The sequence below is a fragment of the Salmo salar genome, chromosome ssa18 (genome assembly GCF_905237065.1).
Source record: "Salmo salar chromosome ssa18, Ssal_v3.1, whole genome shotgun sequence".
In the NCBI taxonomy this organism is placed as follows: Eukaryota; Metazoa; Chordata; class Actinopteri; order Salmoniformes; family Salmonidae; genus Salmo; species Salmo salar.
In genome coordinates, this window is record NC_059459.1 from 78,640,088 (window position 1) to 78,650,087 (window position 10,000).

At 49.8% G+C, this 10,000-nt stretch overlaps 1 protein-coding gene across 3 annotated transcripts in view; it reads right to left on the bottom strand.

The window, feature by feature from the left end:
• Window positions 1-10,000, bottom strand: part of LOC106578061 (uncharacterized) — a 57,218-nt gene that overhangs the window by 6,020 nt on the left and 41,198 nt on the right. The gene's annotated exons all lie outside the window — the stretch shown is intronic.

Below are 10,000 nucleotides of genomic sequence, written 5' to 3' on the forward strand. Positions count from 1 at the left end.
GGGACAAACAGAACAGAGAGTTAAGAATCAGGCAGGTAATTATTGACTTTTAATATCTACAATTTTAAGTGAATTCTATTCTGCTTGTGCATTACTCACTAAACCAAGAGCTTTAACACATTAAACACAATTTTATCCTGTGAAACGATCAGATTTTCCTGATTGTTTGATGAAGTACGATCACAACATTGTTTTTCTGAGGGGGAATGTTCCGGTGTCCGTCTCTATGTCTGACCAGTGTCTCAGTGCCTTTATCGTCAGCCCCCAACCTTCGCCCTGCAGGTGGACATACGTCAGCAGATGTCACAAAGGGCTCACACACACACACACACACACACACACACACACACACACACACACACACACACACACACACACACACGACACGCATAACACACTCAACGCTCAAACAACACACACACACACACACACACACACACACACACACACACACACGACACGCACAACACACTCAACGCTCAAACAACACAACACACACACACACACACACACACACACACACACACACACACACACACACACACACACACACACACACACACACACACACGACACGCACAACACACTCAACGCTCAAACAACACAACACACACACACACACACACACACACACACACACACACACACACACACACACACACACACACACACACACACACACACACACACACACACACCTCCTCAAGCTATGACTACTAAGCCTAAAGCGGCTTCAACATGCTCCACGGCACCTTATCTGATTTGATCAAATAGTTTGAAAAACGTTTCTGTTTCTCACCGTGGATTCATCTCAAGAATAGAACAAAAGGGTGTGGCCCGTGAGTTAATTTACGCCTCGACACCACCACTTCCACCCCCCTACACCACCACTTACACCCCCTACACCACCACTTCTACCCCCCTACACCACCACTTCTACCCCCCTACACCACCACTTCTACCCCCTACACCCCCACCTACACCACCACTTCTACCCCCCCTACACCACCACTTCTACCCCCCTACACCACCACTTACACCCCCTACACCACCACTTACACCCCCTACACCACCACTTCTACCCCCCCTACACCACCACTTCTACCCCCTACACCCCCACCTACACCACCACTTCTACCCCCCCTACACCACCACTTCTACCCCCCTACACCACCACTTCTACCCCCTACACCCCCACCTACACCACCACTTCTACCCCCCTACACCACCACTTCTACCCCCTACACCCCCACCTACACCACCACTTCTACCCCCCCTACACCACCACTTCTACCCCCTTACACCACCACTTCTACCCCCTACAACCCCACCTACACCACCACTTCTACCCCCTACACCATCACTTCTACCCCCCTACACCACCACTTCTACCCCCCTACACCACCACACCACCACTTCTACCCCCTACACCCCCACCTACACCACCACTTCTACCCCCCTACACCACCACTTCTACCCCCTTACACCACCACTTCTACCCCCTACAACCCTACCTACACCACTACTTCTACCCCCCTACACCATCACTTCTACCCCCCTACACCACCACTTCTACCCCCCTACACCACCACACCACCACTTCTACCCCCCTACACCACCACTTCTACCCCCTACACCACCACTTCTACCCCCCTACACCACCACTTCGACCCCCCTACACCACCACTTCTACCCCCTACACCACCACTTCTACCCCCCTACACCACCACTTCTACCCCCCTACACCACCACTTCTACCCCCTACACCACCACTTCCACCCCCCCCTACACCACCACTTCTACCCCCCTACACCACCACTTCTACCCCCTACACCACCACTTCTACCCCCCACACCACCACTTCTACCCCCTACACCACCACTTCTAACCCCCCCTACACCACCACTTCTACCCCCTACACCACCACTTCTACCCCTACACCACCACTTCTACCCCCCTACACCATCACTTCTACCCCCCTACACCACCACTTCTACCCCCCTACACCACCACTTCTACCCCCCCTACACCACCACTTCTACCCCCCCCTACACCACCACTTCTACCCCCTACACCACCACTTCTACCCCCTACTCCACCACTTCTACCCCCTACACCACCACTTCCACCCCCTACACCACCACTTCTACCCCCCTACACCACCACTTCTACCCCCTACACCACCACTTCCACACCCCCCTACACCACCACTTCTACCCCCTACACCACCACTTCTACCCCCCTACACCACCACTTCTACCCCCCTACACCACCACTTCTACCCCCCCCCTACACCACCACTTCTACCCCCCTACACCATCACTTCTACCCCCTACACCACCACTTCTACCCTCCCTACACCACCACTTCTACCCCCCTACACCACCACTTCTACCCCCTACACCACCACTTCTACCCCCCTACACCACCACTTCTACCCCCCTACACCACCACTTCTACCCCCCTACACCACCACTTCCACACCCCCTACACCACCACTTCTACCCCCCCTACACCACCACTTCTACCCCCCCTACACCATCACTTCTACCCCCCTACACCACCACTTCTACCCCCCTACACCACCACTTCCACCCCCTACACCACCACTTCTACCCCCCTACACCACCACTTCTACCCCCCTACACCACCACTTCTACCCCCTACACCACCACTTCTAACCCCCCCCTACACCACCACTTCTACCCCCCCTACACCACCACTTCTACCCCCTACACCACCACTTCTACCCTCCCCTACACCATCACTTCTACCCCCCTACACCACCACTTCTACCCCCCCTACACCACCACTTCTACCCCCCTACACCACCACTTCTACCCCCCTACACCACCACTTCTACCCCCTACACCACCACTTCTACCCCCCTACACCACCACTTCTACCCCCCTACACCACCACTTGTATTTAACACAAAAACAGTTAAGTCATGTTTTCCTGGGAATTCTGTTCTGTAATTCTGTGTTCCTGACCTGACCTCCTGCAGCTCAGTCTTTTCCAGTCTCGGGAGCACCGTGGCGACGGGAATCGTCTTGGGAAGCTATTATTACGCTACATCAAATTAAGCAGGCGATCACTGACGGGGAATACCCCGCTTTTTCCTCTCCTGGGACGTATTGGGGTTTCCATGCCTCGGAGTGTGTGTATGAATGTGTGTTTGTGCGTTTGTCGTGCGTGTGTTGTGCGTGTCGTACATCTTGTGTGTGTTGTGTGAGTGTGTGTCGTGTATGTGTTGTGTTGTTTGAGCGTTGTGTGTGTTGTGTGAGTGTGTGTCGTGTGTGTGTTGTGTTGTTTGAGCGTTGTGTGTGTGTGTGTGTCGTGTGTGTGTTGTGTTGTTTGAGTGTTGTGTGTGTTGAGTGTGTCGTGTATGTGTTGTGTTGTTTGAGTGTTGTGTGTGTGTGTCGTGTGTGTGTGTCGTGTATGTGTTGTGTTGTTTGAGCGTTGTGTGTGTGTGTGTGTGTCGTGTATGTGTTGTGTTGTTTGAGCGTTGTGTGTGTTGTGTGTGTCGTGTGTTGTGTGTGTGCGTGTCGTGTGTGTGTCCTCTGTGGTCCTATGCATCGTTTAGCCTCTGCCAGAAGAGTTTCCGTGGCTGATTAACCGTTACTCTGTTTTATCTGTGTGTGTTCCGATCTAATAAATATCGTTGGTTTGAAAGTCTGAGTTACGAGCACTGATCTGAAGTACAAATTCATCCCCAAGTGACCGCCGTGGAACTCAATGTTTATCCATCATACTCTGTTCCTAGTCCTGTATGACAAACCTAACTGTTACTGAAGCCCTTGGCAAAACCCTTAGTGTAAAACAGATCCCACTAACGTGTAGACTGTAAATACAAACTTACATGACCAGATTTATCCGAAACACACCAATCCATTCACTTCCTATTGTCACCCAGAGATATTGATTGCGCACAATTTCATGGATAAATTGAATCATTTTGTACTTTGTGTAAAACACAGACTAAATGCATGTGACTCACTGAAACGTTCATGCACCTCTTATATTGTCACAGACAGACAGAGACAGACAGAATTGAAACACAAAAAAGCCTCCAGTCTCTAACAAAGTAATATATCCTAAATATGTGAAGAAAATACACAATTAACAACGTGCAACAAGCTCTACAAGTCAGAACCTGAACAGTAATTGTCAGGTGTGTGTGTGTGAGGCGCTAGCGTTACCTGTAAAGGTGTGGTGCGTGGGGTTCTTCAGTCCAGGAGAGGCAGCAGCAGCAGTGACAGGTGTGTGTTTCCTACCTCTTTACACTGCTATTTGTAGCTCCTCAGGTAAACAGGAGGAGAGGCGGAGTCACGCCTTTAGTCACACCCACAGTCAGTCACTGCTAGCCCCCCTCTCTCTCTCTCTCTCTCTCTTTGTCTCTCTCTCTGTCTCTCTCTCTGTCTCTCTCTCCCTCTCTCTCTCTCTCTCTCTCTCTCTCTCCCCCTCTCTCTCTGTCTCTCTCTCCCTCTGTCTCTCTCTCTCTCTCTCTCTCTCTCTCTCTCTCTTTGTCTCTCTCTCTGTCTCTCTCTCTGTCTCTCTCTCCCTCTCTCTCTCTCTCTCTCTCTCTCTCTCCCCCTCTCTCTCTGTCTCTCTCTCCCTCTGTCTCTCTCTCCCTCTGTCTCTCTCTCTCTCCCCCTCTCTCTCTCTCTCTCTCTCCCCCTCTCTCTCTCTCTCTCTCTCTCCCCTCTCTCTCCCCCTCTCTCTCCCTCTCTCTCCCTCCCTCTCTCTCTCTCTCTCTCTCTCTCTCTCTCCCTCTGTCTCTCCCTCTGTCTCTCCCTCTGTCTCTCCCTCTGTCTGTCTCTGTCTGTCTCTCGCTCTGTCTGTCTGTCTCTCTCTCTCTCTGTCTCTCTCTCTCTCTGTCTCTCTCTCTCTCTGTCTCTCTCTCTCTGTCTGTCTCTCTCTCTCTGTCTGTCTGTCTCTCTCTCTCTCTGTCTGTCTGTGTGTGGACCCCTCCTTTCCTGTTCACTGTAAGTCTACCTTTCAGTTTTGCACCTCTCTCTCTCTCTCTCTCTCTCACTTCACCTACAGAAAACCTAAAAACCAACATGTCTCTCTCTCTCCCCCCTGGTAAAGGGCAGTTCTTCTCCCCCTTGTAAAGGGCAGTACAGAGGAGGGTTGGGAGACAGCAGACATGGAGGGGAAAAGTAGAGAAGTTTTACATCACCGGCCACAATAGTAAGAAAACACATTACAGAACTGTACATACACACACACACACACACACACACACACACACACACACACACACACACACACACACACACACACACACACACACACACACACACACACACACACACACACACACACACACACACACACACCTTTCAGGGGCGAACTGGGATCAGAATTCGGCCCGGGCATTTCTAGCTACCCCATTTTCTTTCCTCAAGGCCCCCAAGCCAAATAATGACCATCTAATGTAAAATCCGGACAATTTAGACAGGCCCACTGGGCGAAGAATGGACCATTTCCAGAATGACACTGCTGCTCCTTGCTCTCCCCCCCCACACCCTGTGAATATGGGTATCTGTGTGCATGACTGTTTATACAATATGTTTGCGGTTGGTAGATCTGCTCTGTGTTACAATGCCACACACACACACACACACACACACACACACACACACACACACACACACACACACACACACACACACACACACACACACACACACACACAGGCTCTGCCCAGAGTCATGTCTGGGTTTTCCATGGGCAGGGTTGGGTCAGGAGATACTGCGGGTTTGGGTCAAGTGAAGACTGGTAGGCTGAGATATTGTGAGGACACCTACTGTGGGTGTGAGATATTGTGAGGACACCTACTGTGGGTGTGAGATATTGTGAGGACACCTACTGTGAGTGTGAGATATCGTGAGGACACCTACTGTGGGTCTGAGATATCGTGAGGACACCTACTGTGGGTGATATTGTGAGGACACCTACTGTGGGTGATATTGTGAGGACATCTACTGTGGGTGATATTGTGAGGACACCTACTGTGAGTGTGAGATATTGTGAGGACACCTACTGTGAGTGTGAGATATTGTGAGGACACCTACTGTGGGTCTGAGATATCGTGAGGACACCTACTGTGGGTGATATTGTGAGGACACCTACTGTGGGTCTGAGATATTGTGAGGACACCTACTGTGGGTCTGAGATATTGTGAGGACACCTACTGTGGGTCTGAGATATTGTGAGGACACCTACTGTGGGTGTGAGATATTGTGAGGACACCTACTGTGAGTGTGAGATATTGTGAGGACACCTACTGTGGGTCTGAGATATCATGAGGACACCTACTGTGGGTGATATTGTGAGGACACCTACTGTGTGTGATATTGTGAGGACATCTACTGTGGGTGATATTGTGAGGACACCTACTGTGGGTCTGAGATATTGTCAGGACACCTACTGTGAGTGTGAGATATTGTGAGGACACCTACTGTGAGTGATATTGTGAGGACACCTACTGTGGGTGATATTGTGAGGACATCTACTGTGGGTGATATTGTGAGGACACCTACTGTGGGTCTGAGATATTGTGAGGACACCTACTGTGAGTGTGAGATATTGTGAGGACACCTACTGTGAGTGTGAGATATTGTGAGGACACCTACTGTGGGTCTGAGATATTGTGAGGACACCTACTGTGGGTCTGAGATATTGTGAGGACACCTACTGTGGGTGTGAGATCATGTGAGGACACCTACTGTGGGTGTAAGATATGGTGAGGACACCTACTGTGGGTCTGAGATATTGTGAGGACACCTACTGTGGGTCTGAGATATTGTGAGGACACCTACTGTGGGTCTGAGATATCGTGAGGACACCTACTATGGGTGATATTGTGAGGACACCTACTGTGGGTCTGAGATTGTGAGGACACCTACTGTGGGTCTGAGATATTGTGAGGACACCTACTGTGGGTGTGAGATATTGTGAGGACACCTACTGTGGGTCTGAGATATTGTGAGGACACCTACTGTGGGTCTGAGATATTGTGAGGACACCTACTGTGGGTGTGATTATATTGTGAGGACACCTACTGTGGGTGTGAGATATTGTGAGGACACCTACTGTGGGTGTGAGATATTGTGAGGACACCTACTGTGGGTGTGAGATATTGTGAGGACACCTACTGTGGGTCTGAGATATTGTGAGGACACCTACTGTGGGTGTGAGATATTGTAAGGACACCTACTGTGGGTGTGAGATATTGTGAGGACACCTACTGTGGGTGTGAGATATTGTGAGGACACCTACTGTGGGTGTGAGATATTGTGAGGACACCTACTGTGGGTGTGAGATATTGTGAGGACACCTACTGTGGGTGTGAGATATTGTGAGGACACCTACTGTGGGTGTGATTATATTGTGAGGACACCTAAAGTGGGTGTGAGATATTGTGAGGACTCCTACTGTGGGTGTGAGATATTGTGAGGACACCTACTGTGGGTCTGAGATATTGTGAGGACACCTACTGTGGGTGTGAGATATTGTAAGGACACCTACTGTGGGTCTGAGATATTGTGAGGACACCTACTGTGGGTCTGAGATATTGTGAGGACACCTACTGTGGGTCTGAGATATCGTGAGGACACCTACTGTGGGTGATATTGTGAGGACACCTACTGTGGGTCTGAGATATTTTGAGGACACCTACTGTGGGTCTGAGATATTGTGAGGACACCTACTGTGGGTGTGATTATATTGTGAGGACACCTACTGTGGGTGTGAGATATTGTGAGGACACCTACTGTGGGTGTGAGATATTGTGAGGACACCTACTGTGGGTGAGATATTGTGAGGACACCTACTGTGGGTCTGAGATATTGTGAGGACACCTACTGTGGATGTGAGATATTGTAAGGACACCTACTGTGGGTGTGAGATATTGTGAGGACACCTACTGTGGGTCTGAGATATTGTGAGGACACCTACTGTGGGTGTGAGATATTGTGAGGACACCTACTGTGGGTGTGAGATATTGTGAGGACACCTACTGTGGGTGTGAGATATTGTGAGGACACCTACTGTGGGTGTGATTATATTGTGAGGACACCTAAAGTGGGTGTGAGATATTGTGAGGACTCCTACTGTGGGTGTGTGATATTGTGAGGACACCTACTGTGGGTCTGAGATATTGTGAGGACACCTACTGTGGGTGTGAGATATTGTAAGGACACCTACTGTGGGTCTGAGATATTGTGAGGACACCTACTGTGGGTCTGAGATATTGTGAGGACACCTACTGTGGGTGTGAGATAATGTGAGGACACCTACTGTGGGTGTGAGATAATGTGAGGACACCTACTGTGGGTCTGAGATATTGTGAGGACACCTACTGTGGGTCTGAGATATCGTGAGGACACCTACTGTGGGTCTGAGATATCGTGAGGACACCTACTGTGGGTCTGAGATTGTGAGGACACCTATTGTGGGTCTGAGATTGTGAGGACACCTACTGTGGGTCTGAGATTGTGAGGACACCTACTGTGGGTCTGAGATTGTGAGGACACCTACTGTGGGTCTGAGATATTGTGAGGACACCTACTGTGGGTCTGAGATTGTGAGGACACCTACTGTGGGTCTGAGATATTGTGAGGACACCTACTGTGGGTGTGAGATATTGTGAGGACACCTACTGTGGGTCTGAGATATTGTGAGGACACCTACTGTGGGTCTGAGATATTGTGAGGACACCTACTGTGGGTCTGAGATATTGTGAGGACACCTACTGTGGGTCTGAGATATTGTGAGGACACCTACTGTGGGTGTGATTATATTGTGAGGACACCTACTGTGGATGTGAGATATTGTGAGAACACCTACTGTGGGTGTGAGATATTGTGAGGACACCTACTGTGGGTGTGAGATATTGTGAGGACACCTACTGTGGGTCTGAGATATTGTGAGGACACCTGGGTCTGTTGTTCGTCTCTCCACATGTTAAAGCTCAACTCATTGACATGACGACTGTAGACTCCATTCAGTGACTACAGCACCAACACAAAACACACTTAGACTCATACAAAAACACAATTAACATGACAGACCCTTTCCCCCGACAGACATTGCACATTTGTTGATGTCATCGGAAACAGAAAACCTCCCCACCTACACACTAACAGAGAGAGAGAGAGACAGAGATGAGAAAGAGAGATAAGAGAGATGTAGAGGAAGAGAACCAGAGAGAGAGGGAGGGATGAGAAAGAGAGAGGGATGAGAACGAGAGAGAGAGAGAGAGAGAGAGAGATTAAAGAGATGAGAAAGAGAGAGACCATCAGGTGCAGACAGTATATAACCACTAGGGCTCATAGGGCTCTGGTAAAAAGTTAGGCACAATGTAGGGAACAGTGTTCCATTGGAGAGGCACAATGTAGGGAACAGTGTTCCATTGGAGAGGCACAATGTCGGGAATAGTGTTCCATTGGGGAGGCAATATGTAGGGATTAGTGTTCCATTGGGGAGGCACTATGTAGGGAACAGTGTTCCATTGGGGAGGCACTATGTAGGGAATAGTGTTCCATTGGGTAGGCACTATGTAGGGAATAGTGTTCCATTGGGTAGGCACTATGTAGGGAACAGTGTTCCATTGGGTAGGCACTATGTAGGGAACAGTGTTCCATTGGGGAGGCACATGTAGGGAACAGTGTTCCATTGGGGAGGCACTATGTAGGGAATAGTGTTCCATTGGGTAGGCACAATGTAGGGAATAGTGTTCCATTGGGGAGGCACTATGTAGGGAATAGTGTTCCATTGGGTAGGCACTATGTAGGGAATAGTGTTCCATTGGGTAGGCACTATGTAGGGAACAGTGTTCCATTGGGGAGGCACTATGTAGGGAATAGTGTTCCATTTGGGAGGCACCGTGTGGCTGGTGTTATTGGGGGACAGAGAGGGGTCAAGGGTTAGAGGTCAGGGGTACTAAAACAGTGTTAGTTGGAAGGAAAACACTGTGTAATCCTTTCCT